The 18,700-nt window shown below is 41.0% G+C and overlaps 1 long non-coding RNA gene and 1 pseudogene across 1 annotated transcript in view; one reads left to right on the plus strand and one right to left on the minus strand.

Moving 5' to 3' along the window:
• Positions 1-18,700, minus strand: part of LOC123783993 (uncharacterized) — an 86,386-nt gene that overhangs the window by 23,773 nt on the left and 43,913 nt on the right. The window lies entirely within an intron of this gene.
• On the plus strand, positions 1,449-11,483 carry LOC148109787 (succinate dehydrogenase cytochrome b560 subunit, mitochondrial pseudogene; annotated as a pseudogene).

Raw genomic sequence — 18,700 nt, forward strand, 5'->3', positions numbered from 1 at the left:
TTCTGGTGGTCTTCATTCCGTCCTACAGACCCTTGCTTCCATCTGGGATCATTTTCCTTCGGCATGAACCGTTTGTTTTACTCAGAATCAGTGTGGGTGCTGTGATGAATTTACTCCATTTTGGAATGTCTGAAAATCTTTTTATGTAGCCACTTTTGTTGAGGCATATTTTCAATATATAATTTTATGTAGTTTTAAAACCAATCGTGAATTGATTATAAACACCAAAATGATATATGAGTGTAAGGAATGGTTGCTGTCTCTAATTATAGTCAGGTTTTTCTCTCCATCTCTTTCTGAGTTCAGTATAGAGAATTATTTTCTATGTGTAGTAGAAGTTTCACCCCCAGTGCAGGGACCATGTGATATTTATTTTTATGACCCCAAAGCCTCGTGCAGGACTTGGCACTGGTAAAAGTGTGCTCAATGAGTTTGTTGTTGTTTTTTTTAAGTAGATAGATGAGGCTTCCTCCATTAAGCCTGCCATATCCATTCTATCTAGGAAAGCCATAACTGGTTGTTTAACAATACTGCTAATTTAAATGGTTTTGTTTGGAGAGGGTAAAGGAATATCAAGAATTCATGAATACTGATGGGAACTTCTTTGACTCTCTCTGGTCAGGGTGGAGCAGGACAAACGTGAACTGGGTTATGAGGTACATCATTTTGTTCTTTCTGGTGGCATTGAGGTGAGTGGTCAAATACTTGGAAAGCACTTGCAGAAGCAGGTACTGTGTGCAGGGACCTACACTAAGCATCATGGGGGACTTTCAATCCTGAAAGAGTAGAGAGTAATAAAATTTGGTCCCTGTTTGGTAAGTGGTAAAGGTGTAACTGAAGCAAAGCAGACTATACATATTCTTATATCTTGGATGAAATAATTGTAATTTTTTAAAGAGGAGCACATACAAAATACCATGCTCTAAGGTGAAGCTGTGATTGATGATTGAACATAGTGCCATCATACTGTACTTCAAAGAAGTGATGACAGAGGGGCGTCTGGGTGGCACAGTCAGTTAACCATCGGACTCTTGGTTTCAGCTCAGGTTGTGATCTCAGGATCCTGAGATCAAGCCCCATGTCAGGCTCTGTGCTCAGCTCAGAGTCTGCCTGGGATTCTCTTTCCCTCTCCCCCTGCCCCTCCTACCCCCCAAATAAGTAAATAAATCTTAAAAAAAAAAAGTGATGGAATACATAGGCCATGAAGGATGCAGAAGGGAATTTCAGATGGGATGAAGACATGCCCAACTCTGGACAAGTGGATTGTCAAGGATACTGGGTAGAGGGTGCCCAGGGCTTTAAATGGTTTAGTAAAATTAGGCTTTAGGGGCTAAGTCAGTTAAGCGTCTGCCTTCGGCTCAGGTCATAATGCCAAGGTCCTGGGATTGAGCCCCGCATTGGGCTCCCTTCTCAGCGGGGAGCCTGTTTCTCCCTTTTCTCCCCACTCACACTCTCTGTCTCTCCCTCTCAAATAAATAAATAAAATCTTAAAATAAAATTGGGCTTTGGACTGATATGGAATTGGAGTTTGGTATTTATGGACTGCTCTGAATATTGAGTTAGAAAATTTTAATTTGGGGGCACCTGGGTGGCTCAGTCATTAAGCGTCTGCCTTCGGCTCAGGGCGTGATCCTGGGTCCTAGGATCGAGCCCCACATCGGGCTCCTCTGCTGGGAGCCTGCTTCTTCCTCTCCTGCTCCCCCTGCTTGTGTTCCCTCTCTCACTGGCTGTCTCTCTGTCAAATAAATAAATAAAATCTTTTTTTTTTTTAAAAAAGAAAATTTTAATTTGATTAGATAGAAATTTGAGCAAGAACAAGGATGTGATTGCAGGTGATATTTGAGGGAAATTATACAGGAGTTCCCTGAAGTGTTTGGAATACAGTGAGGTGTATTCCCTGCTGGAGAGCTCTAATTTCTAGCATCTGGGAATCTGGATAATCATTACAGCCACGGAAATGCAGAGAAGTTTGACGATAGAGGAGTCAGAATTACATGAAGACTGTCTCCCTTTCTGTGTTCTCATGGATCTAGGAATATAATCGGTTGGGCAGGTCCAAAGAAGCCAAAGGAGACAAAAAACATTAAAAAGAAGAAATAGATCAGATTTAGTTAGGAAGGTGGGCACCTGGGTGGCCTTTGGATGGGTTAAGAGGATTTGCTGGTGAGTCCTAATTGAAGAGAGCAGCTTAGAAGGAAGGAGACGATGGTGGGAGAAATTTCAGTAACGGGAGATGTTCTGAGAAGTTAAACAGAAGGGGGAAAAGATCCAGGTGACAGATTTAAATGGTGGTTGGGTCAAGTGGAAAAATTGCATGGGAAGGGAATAAAGACATAAAGACTAAGTGTGGGTGTAATGTTTCCACTGAAAGGGAAGAGGGAAGATTCTAGAACATTTGGAAAAGTGGCACTCCCAGAGGATAGAAGGACATTTCTTTCTCTGAAATTACAATTGCTTTAACCAACTACTGTCTATAACACTGGGTGGAATGGAGAAATTGGTTAGTGGGCAGGACCTAGAACCTAAATGGGTAGAGTCCAAAAGATCAGAGGGAGTGACATTCAAATAATTTTCTGTGGAATTTGATCTGAACCATCAGTTTCATGTGGTCTGGACGAGGTGCAGTGATTTGGGTTAAGCATGTGGTTTAGGGAGCTGTAGGAAGAAGCAAAATTCATCCAGTATCTGCCCTTTTTTCTACCCCTAATGAATGATTCTTAACCTTTTGGCAGCCATAGTTCGTTCTGGGAAGAATTCACTTGTATTCACCACTTGCTTTTTTGTAGACATTTTGATGGGTGTCACGGATGCTATAAATCCTCTTCATTACTCCCAGGGTAAGGAGGGCTCCAAGTCCTCTGGTATCTGAGTTACTAGTAGCTATCTTCCCAATACTATACTTAAATATAACTTCATTGTTCTAAGAAACATTATTGTATTTTGAGTCTAGCATAATTTTGAGAGGTCGGGTGTAAGAACCACGGAATCTCCCGATGCACTTGAACAGGTGGATATATCTGGGGGAACTTGTACTATTGTTTCTCTATATTAGGGCATATGTTGGGCAATTATTTTGTCAAATAATTGCATCAAGGGCATCTGGGTGGCTCAGTCGGTTAAGCATCTGCCATCAGTCATGATCCCAGAGTCCTGGGATCAAGCCCCGCATTGGGCTCCCTGCTCAGCAGGGAGCCTGCTTCTCCCTCTCCCTCTGCCTGCCACTCCCCCTGCTTGTGTGCACGCTCTCTCTTTCTCTCTCTCAAATAAATAAAACCTTAAAAAAATTCTTAAAAAAAATCCAAACAATTGCATCTAGTCACACCTAGGGAGTGCTAAATGCTAAAAACCTTACCTATGACAACATGATAATGATTATATCTGACTTGTCTGGTGCTGAGGTAGAAATAATGAACCCCATCCTGGGATATAGACTCTTTCTTATGTTAAAATATCCTAAGAGCACAGATTTGATTAAAAAAAGAAAAGAAAAGAAAAAGAAGGGTGAATTTTGGAATAGATTAGAATAAAATTAATAGAAGTTGGAAAGCCATGGATAGTCCTTGTCTTGACTCTTTTTCTTAAAAAGTTTTCATGATCATTTAAATTGATGTGCCCATGACTGTCTTCTGTTCAAATTGCCTGGCAGGACTGGAGAGAGGAAGTAACACAAGAGGAGAATGTTAGGGAGAACTGAAGGGCGGTACGGACAGGAGATGTGATCATTCTCTGAACGATGTGCAGAATCCCAGCTTCATGGCAGTGGTTTGGGGCAGGCACAGCTGGCTTGAGTTGTCTTGGGTGTATTATTTTTTCTAAAGGGGTGGGCACTTTGTTGATCAGTGTGCATTTTTTCAAAATTCATTCTTCATAGTGAAAATGTCCAGAGTAGTGTTCCAATGTCGGAGGTGGGAAAATGGATACTCTACTTTCTATTACTGAAGAATGAAGTAAGTTCTGGAATTTTGTGTGAAATGGTCTTAGATGATTTTGCATTCTGAGAAGCATTCTACAAAGTTAGCTTCGAGAGAAGGAAATTGCTGTAACAAAAGACGTAGCTAAAGGAAACTTACTATCCAAGAAAGCTATATCCGGAAAAGTAGTGAGTAGAGAGTGAGAATATCTAGTCAATATTTTTATTTAAAAAAAAAAAGTCTAAGCCAGCTCTGTGCCCAACATGGGACTTGAACTCACAACCCCAAAATCAGGAGTCCCATGCTCTACCAACCAGGCATCCCCATCTATCTGAGTCAATTTTTTTTTTTGAGTGGGCTCCACTCCCAGTGCAAAGCCCAATGTGGGGCTTGAACTCATGACCCCGAGACCAAGACCTGAGCTGAGATCAACAGTCAGACACAACCCACCGAGCCACCCAGTGACCCTATCTGAGTCAATATTTTAATAATATACAACTAAATTCTTTACAAAAGTTCATCTTTGAGGGAATGCTGGTCAAGTAGGATAGGTTGATACACACATCTGTATCTGCTCCTTCCAAAACTACACTGACTCTAAGGGACTTGAAAACAAGTACCAGTTTTCAAAGGATGGACTTAGAAGGATTAGCCAATAAAAGATTTCAATCTAGCGGCACCTGGCTGGCTCAGTCAGTGGAACATGCGACTCAATCTCAGGGTCATGAGTTCAAGCTCCATGTGGGGCACAGGGCTTACTTAGAAAAAAAGTTTTTAAATAAAAATACTGACTCAGATCTTGATCTTGATCTTGGGTTTATGAGTTCCAGACCCATGTTGGGTGTAGCGATTACTTAAAAATAATAAAAAAATCTTTAAAACAAATATTTCGATCTATTTGTGAAAGGCAAAAAGCAGGTGAAGGAATGGTAACTAATTTAGCAGAGTGAAGGAATTTACAACCCAGATGTCTGCAGAGCAGATTTACCCACGAGAAAGAAGTCAAATTACTTACACAGAATCCTTCAGAGATTCAGGATTTGGAAGTACCAGTTCTCAAAGAAGACAAGGCATAGATGAAGCTAGAAGAGTACAGCATGTTGAAATTCTGCAATCATAGCTGTTGTCACCTGTTTTTGCACTGCCCTTTGCAGTCACATGATGTTTGTTCCTATAGGATGTAGGACATTTACTCTCTAGAGCAGGGATTCTCTACCTCAGTGCTGTTGGTATCTTGGACAAGTATTTGTAGTGGGGAGCTGTTTCGTGCATTGCAGAAGTTCTAGCATCATTTCTAGCCTCTACCCTCTAGATGCCAGTAGCACCCCCCAAGTTAATGACAGCAAATAATGTCTTAAGACACTGCCAAATGGTCCTTTGGGATGGGGGTGGACAAAAATCACCCCAGATTAAAACCTATTGTTCTAGAAAACTAAAAATCAGACACCCTGGAGCTGGGACAGTTGGCATAATAAGGGCAGAATGAGGTACAGGGATGATAATCTGGGCACTGGGCAATGGTCCACATATTGATTTCTGGGATCTTTAGCTCTTTTTTCCATTCCGCTCCCAGTAACCGAGCAGCCACGTAACAGAAGGCTATAGGATCTTTTCCTAAAGGAACCAAATATCCCCAGAGAAGAAACTTCCATATACTGATATAGGTATATCGTAGAAAGGATTTACAAAGCTCATACCACAATGAAAGAAAAATTATCTCGGACGCCTGGGTGGCTCAGTTGGTTAAGCAACTGCCTTCGGCTCAGGTCATGATCCTGGAGTCCCAAGATCGAGTCCCACATCCGGCTCCCTACTCAGACCCTCCCCCCTCTCGGGTTCTCTCTCTCTCAGATCTCTCAAAGTCTTAAAAAAGAAAGAAAAAGTATCTCAAGTCACAACAATCATAAGACTTTTGATTGCTTATATTAAATCTTAAAAGTTCCCAGAGAGACATCCAGTCATCTATAAAGAGTTTGGAGTCAGAATGCTTTCAGAATGTATAATCCTCCCTGGATACCAACAGGCAGTGCAGCCACACCTTCATAAAATTCAGGGAGAATAATGATCAAACTAAATTAGATACTTTCGATCGTAAACATTAGCACGTTATACTTCCTGATGTGCACCTTGATTTTTTTAGTTGCTAGGATAACGTGGAGACTGTTTCACATCAGTTCACATACACCCGCCTCAGTCAGAGGCCGCATAGTGTGGCGGTTAAGAGCTCCGATCCTGGAGCCGGTCTGTCAGTTCAAATGCCAACTCGGGGGCTTACTAACCATGTGATATTGGGCATATCAGTTAGTCTCTGGAATTCCATGTTTTCGTCTGTTAAGGGTAATGAATTGTTACAGGATTTACTTCTTTGGGAGTTTATGTGTCTAGAGTGAATCAGTGTGTCAACCTAAAGTCCACTGATGGTCAGTGTTAGCCGTATCTCCAAAATACCCAGTTAGATTCGTATTTGATTAAATAATACTGTAGCCTAGTGGTGCTATAGCCTAGCCAAGTTGGTACATAACACTAACCATCACAGTTCACAGTCCACCTCTATCAACTTGGCACCCATACACATCTCCTTAAATCCTACTTAATCTCCAAATAAATAACAAACTCGTACTTCTATTTAACATAATACAACTATCCTGTGTACTAAAAAAAACCCTGAACCCTTTAGCCAGAAGAAAATGTCAAGTCCTTGGGTGATGTTAACTCTTCTCATTGATATCCTGTAACAAAAATCACACACACACACACACACACACACACACTTCATAACAAAATGCAGTTGTTTATGATAACTCCAGCCCTTGTTTCTGCAGCTGGTCATTTGATTGTGGCTAATACCTTCCTCCCTCCCTCCTTGCTTCCTTCCTTCCATCCTTCATTCCCTCCTTCCTTTGTTGGGGTAAGAGCACTTAATATGAGATCTTTCCCCTCAAATTTTTAAGTGTACAATTCAGTATTCTTAACTATAGGCACAATGCTGTACAACAGATCTCTAGAACTTTCCATCTTACATGACTGAAACTCTTCACCCACTGAAGAGCAACTCCCTTATTTCCTCTTCCCCCAAGCCTCTGGCAAAGACCATTCTACTCTCTGTTTCTGTTGGTGTGCTCTCCCAGGGCTGCACACTCTCCTAGCACGTGTGCACAATGCAGTAAAGGTCGGTGACAAGCGTTAGGCCAGGGGTGTGCAGATGTACATTGTGGTGTAGGCTGGTGACAAGTCGGGGCCTGATCTGGGTCCATAAGCAGCTGCAAAGCATGGCAGCATGTGCCCCAATGGCTTCATGCTCTGCCATGAAGGAGGCAGAAGCATGGGGAGAAGCGAGGGAGAAGGAGGGGGAGAGTTCTAAAGATTGCAAAGGGACAAACTTTTCTGAACTCCCCGTTGTATTTACCCACTGTGAAACTGTTGATTAACTATTTAAACAAATTGTTTGTCATGGTGAGATTGCAAGATACATCATATTTACTCTACAGATGTTTGTAGAATGTCATTTAGTTGAAATAGTTTCCAATGTAGAGTTCATAAGTCATACAGTTTGACCCTTGAACAATGCAGAGCCAAGCGGGGGCTGACCCCCGTGTAGCCGAAAATCCACATGTAACTTGACTATGAGGTTAAGACACAGCTCTCACCTTACATCGGAAACCGGGGATGTGCTGTATGGTGACTAACATAATATAATAAAAAATCATTAAAAAAAAAAAAAAGACACAGCTCTCAGAATGCTGACATCTCACTTCATCCTATATTATCTTACATATTTTTCTGAAAACATCTAGAATTTTAGCCCCCTTTTAAAAATGAAAAATAATTTCTTTAAGCTTTACTACCACATTATCAATCATTATTTAGACTCAAAAAGTTTTACTTCTGTCCAAGCCAGAACTCAGGATGGCTGCATTCTTGTTGGCCACTTCTGGCCACCATTGTCTCCGTGCCCACCTTAGTCCTCAGCTTGGTGTCAGAAATGCTGTCCCTTTGGGAAGCGCAGCTGAAGAGATGAAGAGGTTCAGGAATACAAACACCATTTAAACCATCCTCTGTCCCCATATCACTGTCTACTGTGTGTCTCTTCCGATAGTGATGTCTGTTTGCCACCATGCTGTTGGTGTGGCCTTGGGTACAGGGGTCTCTCTCTTTGGCTTGTCAGCCCTGTTAGTCCCTGAGAACTTGGAGTCTCATTTGGAACGTGTGAAGCTCCTGTGTCTGGGGCCATCACTGATCCACACAGCTAAGTTTGCACTTGTCTTCCCTCTCGTGTATCATATCTGGAATGGAATCCAACACTTGATGCAGGACCTAGGGAAAGACCTGAAGATTCCCCAGCTGCACCAGTCTGGAGTGGCTGTCTGGGTTCTTATTGTGTTGTCCTCTGTAGGGCTGGCAGCCATGTGAGGAGCTGAAGTTCCTAGCATTGTCTTCCTATAAATGATTCACTGACCTATTTTTCGTGTTTGATACTCTCCTCTCCACCCAGGGTAGAGTTTCCTGATTTGTATAGACCCTTTTGTGTTTGCACATCCCCTTGGAGCTCAGTGGTAGTAAAGTATGTTATAGAACTATAGCAATAGAAAAAGGTCCAGTTTCCCCTTTGTTTCTAAAGACGGAATGACTCAAAACTTCCCTTTTCCCGCCCCCAGCTTGCAGCCTACTGTGGGCCTAGGAGCCTTCATTCTCTCTCCAAATTGGGGCTTCATTTGCGCTGACAGTCAGCTTTTGGCTCCTTCTTTCAGAGACAGTGGAAACAATGCCAGCTCTGTGGTCTCTGCCGTGGGGACTGGGAGTGGGGCTTTGGGTTCCACGACCTGGAATTGCTAGCTTAAAGGACAGTTCTGTTCACTGATCAGAGCCTAGGGTCTTCAGCACCCATACAGTATGACTGAAAGAAGAGGGATTGAGGTGGAGGGGAATTAGCCTGCCCTAGCTGGCAGGTGCTTTGGGAAGAAGATATATAGCTTTTGTTGCAAAAGGAATATCCAGAAAATTATCATCGAACCTATTAATAGTTATTTCTTTTCCCTGCATTTCTGGAAAAACAAGCCTCTTTTCCTTTTTTTTTAAATTTATTATTTTTTTTCATTTATATTCAATTAACATAGAGTATATTATTAGTTTCAGAAGTAGAGTTTAGTGATTTATCAGTCTTAAACCCAACGCTCATTACATCACATGCTTTCCTTAATGTCCATCACCCAGTTACCCCATCCCCCCGCCCCCTCCCCTCCAGCAACCCTCAGTTTGTTTCCTGTGATTAAGAGTCTCTTAGGGTTTGTCTCCCTCTCTGATTTTGTCTTGTTTTATTATTTTTTTCTTATTTATTTTTTTCTTATTTTTTCCTTCCCCTATGATGTTTTGCTTCTTAAATTCCACAAGATCATATGATAATTGTCTTTCTCTTATTTCCCTTAATGTAATACCTTCTAGCTCCATCCACGTTGTTGTAAATGGCAAGATTTCATTTTTTTGATGACTGAGTAGTATTCCATTGTGTGTGTGTGTGTGTGTGTGTGTGTGTGTGCGCGCGCGCGTACACCACATCTTTATCCATTCATCTGTCGATGGACATCTGGGCTCTTTCCATAGTTTGGCTAGTGTGGACATTGCTGCTATAAACATGGGGGTGCAGGTGCCCCTTTGGATCACTACATCTGTATCTTTGGGATAAATACCTGGTAGTGTAATTACTGGGCCATTAGGGTAGCTCTATTTTCAACTTTTTGAGGAACCTCCATACTGTTTTCCAGAGTAACTGCATCAGCTTGCATTCCCACCAACAGTGTAAGAGGGTTCCCCTTTCTCCACATCCTCGCCAGCATCTGTCATTTCCTGATTTGTTAATTTTAGACATTCTGACTGGTGTGAGGTGGTATCTCATGGTGGTTTTGATTTGTATTTCCCTGAAGCCAAGTGATGTTGAGCATTTCTTCATGTGTGTGTTGGCCATTTGTATGTTTTCTTTGGAGAAATGTCTGTTCATGTTTTCTGTCCATTTCTTGATTGGATTATTTGTTCTCTGGGTGTTGAGTTCGATAAGTTCTTTATAGATTTTAGATACTAGCCCTTTACCTGATAAGACATTTACAAATATCTTTTCCCATTCTGTCATTTGTCTTTTGATTTTGTCAACTGTTTCCTTTGCTGTGCAAAACTTTTTATCTTGCTGAAGTTGCAATAGTTCATTTTTACCTTTGTTTTCCTTGCCTTTGGAGACCTCTAGTAAGAAGTTGCTACAGCTGAGGTCCAAGAGTTTGCTGCCTGTGTTCTCCGATAGGATTTTGGTGGATTCCTGTCGCATAATGAAGTCTTTCATCCATTTTGAGTATTTTTGTGTATGGTGTAAGGAAATGGTCCAGTTTCATTCTTCTGCATGTGGCTGTCCAAATTTCCCAACACCATTTGTTGAAGAGACTGTCTTTTTTCCTTTGGATATTCTTTCCTGCTTTGTTGAAGATAGACTGACCATAGAGTTGAGGGTCCATTTCTGAGTTCTCTATTCTGTTCCATTGATCTGTGTGTCTGTTTTTGTGCCAGTACCATACTGTCTTGATGACCACAGCATTGTAATAGAGCTTGAAGTCCATAATTGTGATGCTTCCTGCTTTGCTTTGCTTTTTTAACATTACTTTGGCTGTTCAGAGTCTTTTCTGATCCCATACAAATTTTTATAATTGTTTGTTCTAGCTCTGTGAAAAATGCTGATGTTATTTTGATAGGGATTGCACTGAATGTGTAGATTGCTTTGGGTAGTATAGACATTTTTAATAATATTTATTCTTCCAATCTAAGACTATGGCATGTTTTTCCATTTCTTTAGGTCTTCTTCAGTTGCTTTCATAAGTGTTCCATGGTTTTCAGTGTACAAATCATTTACCTCTTTGGTTAGGTTTATTCCTAGGTATCTTATGATTTTTGGTGCAGTTGTAAATGGGATCGTTTTCTTGATTTCTCTTTCTGCTGCTTCATTATTGGTGTATAGAAAGGCAAGATATTTCTGTACATTGATTTCATATCCTGCGACTTTGCTGAATTCATGTATCAGTTCTAGCAATTTTTTGATGGCATCTTTTGGGTTTTCTCCATAGAGTACCACGTCTTCTGCAAAGAGTCCAAGTTTGACTTGTTCCTTGTCAATTTGGGTGCCTCTTATTTCTTTTTATTTTTGGATTTCTGAGGCTTGGACTTCCAGTACTATGTGGAACAACAGTAGTGAGAGCAGACATCTGGGGAAAAGCTCTCAGTTTTTCCCCATTAAGGATGATGTTAGCTCTGGGTCTTTTGCACATGGCCTTTATGATGTTGAGGTATGTTCTTTCTATCCCTCCATTCCTGAGGGTTTTTATCAAGAAAGAGCGCTGTAGGGCCACCTGGGTGGCTCAGTTGTTAAGCATCTGCCTTCGGCTCAGGTCATGATCCCAGGGTCCTGGGATCGAGCCCCGTGTCGGGCTCCCTGCTCAGTGGGGAGCCTGCTTCTCCTTCTGCCTCTGCCTGCTGCTTCCCCTACTTGTGCTCTCTCTCTCTCTCTCTCTCTGTGTCAAATAAATAAATAAAATCTTTAAAAAAAAAAGGAAAGAATGCTGTATTTTGTCCAATGCTTTTTCTGCATCTATTGAGAAGATCATATGGTTCGTATACTTTCTTTATTAATGTGTTATATCACATTGATTGATTTATAGTTACTGAACCACCCTGCAGGCCAGGAATAAATTGCACTTGATCATGGTGAAAATCCTTTAAATGTACTGTTGGATTCCATTAGCTAGTATCTTGTTGAGAATTTTTTATCCGTGTTTATCAGGGATATTGGTCTCTAATTCTCCTTTTTTAGTGAGGTCTTTGGTTTGGATTCAAGGTAATGGTGGCCTCATAAAATGAGATTAGAAGTTTTCCTTCCATTTCTACTTTTTGGAGCAGCTTCAGAAGAGTAGGTATTAATTCTTCTTTAAATGGTTGGTAGAGTGGTGCCTGGGTGGCTCAGTCAGTTAAGCTTCTGCCTTTGGCTCAGGTCATGACTCCAGAGTCCTGCGATCAAGCTCCGCATGGGGCTCCCTGCTCAGTGGGGAGCCCACTTCCCCCTCTCCCACTCCCTCTGCTTGTGCCATCAAATAAATAAACAAAATCTTAAAAAAAAATGTTTGGTAGAATTCCCCTGCAAAGCCATCTGGCTCTGTACTCTTGTCTGTTGGAGAGGTTTTTTAGTTTTTAAAGATTGATTTATTTATTTTAGAGAGCATGCTAGCAAGAAGAGGGTCAGAGGGAGAGAGAGAAACCTGAAGTAGACTCCCTCCTGAGCGTGGAACCTGACTCAGATCTTGATCCCAGGACCCCAAGATCGTTATCTGAGCTGAATCCAAGAGTCAGCCGCTCAATCAACTGAGCCACCAGGTGCCCCTGCTAGGAGATTTTTGGTTACTCATTCAGTTTCTTGGCTGGTTCTGGGTCTGTGCAAATTTTCTATTTCTTTCTGTTTCAGTTTTTTTTTTTTTTAAGATTTTATTTATTTATTCGACAGAGATAGAGACAGCCAGCGAGAGAGGGAACACAAGTAGGGGGAGTGGGAGAGGAAGAAGCAGGCTCATAGCAAAGGAGCCTGATGTGGGGCTCGATCCCATAACGCTAGAATCACGCCCTGAGCCGAAGGCAGACGCTTAACCGCTGTGCCACCCAGGCGCCCCTCTGTTTCAGTTTTGATAGGATACATGTTTCTATCCAGGAATTTGTCCATTTCTTCCAGCTTGCCCAATTTGTTGGCATATAACTGCTCATAATATTCTCTTATAATTGTTTGTATTTCTTTGGTGTTGGTTGTGTTCTTTCCTCTTTCATTCATGATTTTATTTATTTGGGTCCTTTCTCTTTTCTTTTTGATAAGTTTGCTAGGGATTTATCAATTTGTTAATTCTTTCAAAGAACTAGCTCCTAGTTTCATTGATCTGTACTGTTTTTTTATTGACTTTATAGTTTATTTCTGCTCTAATATTAATTACTTCCCTTTTCGTGCTGGTTTGAGACTTTATTCATTGTTCTTTTTCCAGTTCCTTTAGGTATAATGTTAGGTTGTGCATTTGAGACTTTTCTTGTTTCTTGAGGAAGGCCTGTATTGCCATATACTTCCCTCTTATGACGACCTTTCTGCTTCTCAAAGGTTTCAGACTCGTGTTTTCATTTTCATTTGCTTCCATATAGTTAATTTTTTATTAGATAAAAACAACTCCCCCAAAAGCATGGTTTTATTTTTTTCATAATACTTTTTTTATTATATTATGTTAGTCACCATACAGCATATCTCTAGTTTTTGATGTAAAGTTCCATGATTCATTACTTGGCGTATAACACCCAGTGTACCATGCAATATGTGCCCTCCTTAATAACCATCACCAGCCTATCCCATTCCCCACCTCCCTCCCCTCTGAAGCCCTCAGTTTGTTTCCCAGAGTCCATAGTCTCTCATGCTTCATTCCCCCTTCTGTTTACCCCCATTACTTTTTCCCCTTCTTCTTCTACCGATCTTCCTACTTCAAATATTCTATAAATGAGTGAAAACATATGATAATTGTCTTTCTCTGCTTGACTTATTTCACTTAGCATTACCTCCTCCAGTCCTGTCCATGTTGCAGCAAATGTTGAGAACTCGTTCTTTCTGATAGCTGAGTAATATTCCATTGTATATATGGACCACATCTTCTTAATCCAGTCATCTGTTGAAGGGCATCTCGGCTCCGTCCATGATTTAGCTATTGTGGACAATGCTGCTATGAACATTGGGGTGCATATCGTCCTTCTCTTCACTATGTCTGTATCTTTGGGGTAAATACCCAGTAGTGCAATTGCTGGATCATAGGGTAGCTCAATTTTTAACTTTTTAAGAGACCTCTATGCTGTTTTCCACAGTGGCTGTAGCAACTTAGATTCCCACCAACAGTGTAAGAGGGATCCCCTTTCTCCACATCCTCTCCAACATTTGTTGTTTCCTGCCTTGTCAATTTTTGCCATTCTAACTGGCATAAGGTGGTTAATCTTAGAGTGGTTTTGATTTGAATTTCCCTGATGGCTAATGATTTTGAACATTTTTTCATGTGTCTGTTAGCCATTTGTATGTCTTCATCGGAAAAGTGTCTGTTCATATCTTTTGCCCATTTTTTGATTTGATTATTTGTTTCTTGTGTATTGAGTTTGAGAAGTTCTTTGTAGATCTTGGATACCAGTCTTTCATCTGTAGTGTCATTTGCAAATATCTTCTCCCATTCTGTGGGCTGCCTCTTAGTTTTTCTGACTATTTCCTTGGCCATGCAGAAGCTTTTTATCTTGATGAAGTCCCACAAGTTCATTTTTTCTTTTGTTTCTCTTGCCTTTGGAGATGTGTCATGAAAAAGTTGCTGTGGCCGATGTCAAAGAGGTTGCAGCCTATGTTGCAAAATCCTCTAGGATTTTGATGGATTCCTGTCTCACATCGAGGTCTTTCATCCATTTGGAGTTTATCTTTGTGTATGGTGTGAGAGAGTGGTCAAGTGTCATTCTTTTGCATGTAGCTGTCCAATTTTCCCAGCACCATTTATTGAAGAGACTGTCCTTTTTCCACTGGATGTTTTTTTCCTGCTTTGTCAAAGATTAGTTGCCCAAAGAGCCGAGGGTCCATTTCTGGGTTCTCTATTCTGTTCCATTGGTCTATGTGTCTGTTTTTGTGCCAGTACCATGCTGTCTTTGTGATCACAGCTTTGTAGTACAGCTCGAAATCCGGCATTGTGATGCCCCCAGCTTTGTTTTTCCTTTTCAACAGTTCCTTGGCGATTCGGGGCCTTTTCTGGTTCCACACAAATTTAAGGGCTGTTTGTTCCAGTTCCTTGAAAAATGTCATTGGTATTTTGATAGGGATGGCATTGAAAGTGTAGATTGCTCTGGGTAGCATAGACATATTAACTATGTTTCCTCTTCCGATCAATGAGCATGGAATATTTTTCCATTTTTGTGTCTTCCTCAATGTCTTTCAAGAGTGATTTGTAGTTTCTAGAATATAGATCCTTTACATCTCTGGTTAAGTTAATTTCGAGATAACGTATGGTTTTTGGTGCTATTGAAAATGGAATGGATTCCCTATTTTCTTTCTTCAGTCTCATTGTTTGTGTATAGAAATGCAACTGATTTCTGAGCATTGATTTTGTATCCTGCCACATTACTGAATTGCTCTGTAACTTCTAGTAGTTTGGGGGTGGAGTCTTGGGTTTTCCATATAGAGTATCATGTCATCTGTGAAGAGAGACAGTATGATTTCTTCTTTGCCGATTTGGATACCTTTTATCCCTTTTTGTTGTCTGATTGCTGTTGCAAGGACTTCTAGTACTATGTTGAATAATAATGGTGAGAGTGGGCATCCTTGTTGTGTTCCTGATCTTAAGGAAAAGGCTTTCAGCTTTTTCCCATTGAGAATGATATTTGTTGTAGCCTTTCATAGATGGTTTTTATGAGATTGAGGAATGTACACTCTATCCCTAAACTCTGAAGGGTTTTAATCAGGAAAGGATGCTGTATTTTGTCAAATGCTTTTTCGGCATCTATTGAGAGGATCATATGGTTCTTGACTCTTGTTGATATGATCTATCACACTGATAGATTTGCAAATGTTGAACCACCCTTGCATCCCAAGGGATGAATCCCACGTGGTCATGATGGATAATCCTTTTAATGTACTGTTGGATTCTATTAGCAGGATCTTGTTGAGAATTTTGGCCTCCCTATTCATCAGGGATATTGGTCTGTAATTCTCCATTTTGATGGGGTCTTTGCCTGGTTTGGGGATCAAGGTCATACTGGCCTCATAGAATGAGTTTGGTAGTTTTCCTTCTGTTTCTATTTTTTGAAACAGCTTCAAGAGAATAGGTATTATTTCTTCTTTGAATGTTTGGTAGAATTCCCTGGGGAATCTGTCAGGCCCTGGACTCTTGTTTTTTGGGAGGTTTTTGATCACTGCTTCAATCTCTTCATAATTAATTGGTCTGTTTAAAAAATCAATTTCTTCCTGTTTCAGTCTTGGTAGTTTATAGGTTTCCAGGAAGGCATCCATTTCTTCCAGGTTGTTTAATTTATTGGCATAAAGCTGTTGATAAAAGTTTCTAATAATCCTTCCTATTTCATTGCTGTTGGCTGTGACCTCTCCCCTTTCATTCTTAATTTTATTAATTTGGGTCCTTTCTCTATTCTTTTGAATAAGTCTTGCCAGTGGCTTATCCATCTTATTTATTTTTTCAAAGAACCAGCTTCTAGTTCTGTTGATCTGCTCTACTGTGTTCCTGGTTTCTAATTCATTGATCTCTGCTCTAATCTTGATCAACTGCTTTCTTGTGCGTGGGTTAGGCCTGTTCTTCTGTTGCTGTTCCAGCTTCTTGAGGTGAGAACATAAAAACTGCATTTTAGATTTTTCTATTCTTTTGAGTGAGGCTTGGATGGCCATGTATTTTTCCCTTAGGACAGCCTTTGCAGTGTCCCATAGGTTTTGGACTGTTGTGTTTTCATTCTCGTTGGTCTCCATAAATTGTTTAAATTGATTTTTAATTTCCTAGTTTACCCAGTCATTCTTGAGCAGAATGGTTCTTAGTTTCCAAATGTTTGAGTTTCTTCCAAATTTTTCCTTGTGATTGAGTTCCAGTTTCAAAGCATTGTAGTCTGAGAACATGCAGGGAATAATTTCAGTCTTTTGGTGTCGGTTGAGACCTCTTTTGTGACCCAGGATATTGTGTCTTTTGGAGAATGTTCCATGTGCATTCGAAAAGAATGAGTATTCTGTTGTTCTGAGGTGTAGTGTTCTGTATATATCTATGAGATCCATCTGGTTTAGTATGTCATTCAAAGCTCTTATTTTTTTGTTGATTTTCTGCTTAGGTGATCTGTCTATTGCTGATAGTGGAGTGTTGTGGTCCCCTACTATTAACATATTTTTGTCTACATGTCTCTTTATTCTGGGTAAGAGTGGCTTGTGTAGCTTGCTGCTCCCCTGTTGGGGGCATAGATATTTATAACTGTCATATCCACTTATTGGATACATCCTTTAAGAATAATATAGTGTCCTTCTGTATCTCTAACTACAGTCTTTAGTTTAAAATCTATAGTGTCTAATATGAGAATTGCTACCCCAGCTTGCTTTTGAGGTCCATTGGCATGAAAAAATGGTTTTCCATCCCTTCACTTTCAGTCTGGATGTATCTTTAGGTTCAAGATGAGTGTCTTGTAGACAGCAAATGGATGGGTCATGTCTTTTTATCTAATCTGCAACCCTGTGGCATTTATGGGAGCATTTAGGCCATTCACATTGAGAGTGATTATTGAGAGAGATGATTTTAATGACGTCTTGTTGCCTGTGAAGTCTTTGTTTCTGTAGATTGTAACTTTCTGTTCTGTATCACTCTTGGGGCCTTTTTACTTTTATAGAACCCCCCTTAATATCTCCTCTAGGGCTGGTTTTGTGGTTACGCATTTGGTCAGTGTCTGCCGATCCTGGAAGGTCCTTATCTGTCCATCAATTCTGAATGACAGCTTTGCTGGATAAAGGATCCTTGGCTGCATGTTTTTCTCTGAAAGAGCTTTAAAAATATCCTGCCAACCCTTCCTCTCATTCATATGTCTGTGTAGACAGGTCTGACATAATCCTGATACTTTTGCCTGTACGTGAGAAATTCCTTCGCCCTGGCGGCTTTCAATACTGTATCCTTGGATCTAATATTTGCGAATTGTTCTGTGACGTGACGTGGCGTAGGTTTGCCGTGGTTGACCTTGGGAGGAGTCTTCTCTGCCTCTTGGACACGAATGCTTGTTTCCTTTGCTAGATTAGGGAAGTTTTCAGCTACAATTTGTTCAAATATCTCTTCTAGACCTTTCTCTTTCTCCACCCCCTTGGGGATGCCGATCATTCTGCCATTGGAACGTTTCATTGAGTCAGTAATCTCCCATAATCTACATTCTTGAGATTGGATTTTTTTGAGCCAGGTTTCTGTTTTAACTTTCACTTCTACCATCCCATCCTCCAATTCAGTAATTCGTTCTTCTGCCTCATTTACCGTCAGAGTAATCTAGTCAGAACATCTAGTTTTGACTGCATTTGATTCATAGCATTTTTAATTTCTGCCAGATTCACTCTCATTTCCACCCTTAGCGATTCTATATTTTCGTTAATATTTTTTTCAAGTCTACACATCATCCTGACCATTGTTACTCTGAACTCCATTTCTGATAATTTGGTTATACCAATATCCATCAGTTCTGTGGCAGAGGCCACAGACTCATTATCTTTTTTTTTTTTGCTGGGGGGGGATTTCTCCTCCTCGTCATTCTGATGAGGAGAGATTGCGGGGTTGCCCAGAGCCCTAATTATTGACAGGACCCAGGCAGTGTGCACTTGTTTTATAGGGACCTTAGGGATGTGGGCTTCTTGATTTTTCAGCCTGCCTTCTGGGGGAGGGGTCTGCTGCACTGATATTCAGGCAACCCTGTTTGGGTAGAGTCTCCTTGTCCCCTGCAAGGGGGGATGGGGATTGGCACAATGTGAGCTGTTATATCTGGGCTTTTGTTCTCTGGCGGCTTTCCCTGGCGGTTTGCTGTGCCTCTTCTGAGAGTCACAGCAGCAGTGGCCGTATCCTAGCCTCTGTCTCAGAACAGAGAGATCGCAGTCTGCTCTCCACTGAGCTCTCTTGGCCGCTTTAACTCTGTTTCTGTTGGTGCTGCCAAAAACCCTGCAGCGTTCTGAGTTGTGCATCCCACAGCTGGTGTCCCTGCCCTCACTTCCATGACCC

The sequence above is a fragment of the Ursus americanus genome, chromosome 6 (genome assembly GCF_024610735.1).
Source record: "Ursus americanus isolate L20-20 chromosome 6, mUrsAme1.1.p, whole genome shotgun sequence".
In the NCBI taxonomy this organism is placed as follows: domain Eukaryota; kingdom Metazoa; phylum Chordata; class Mammalia; order Carnivora; family Ursidae; genus Ursus; species Ursus americanus.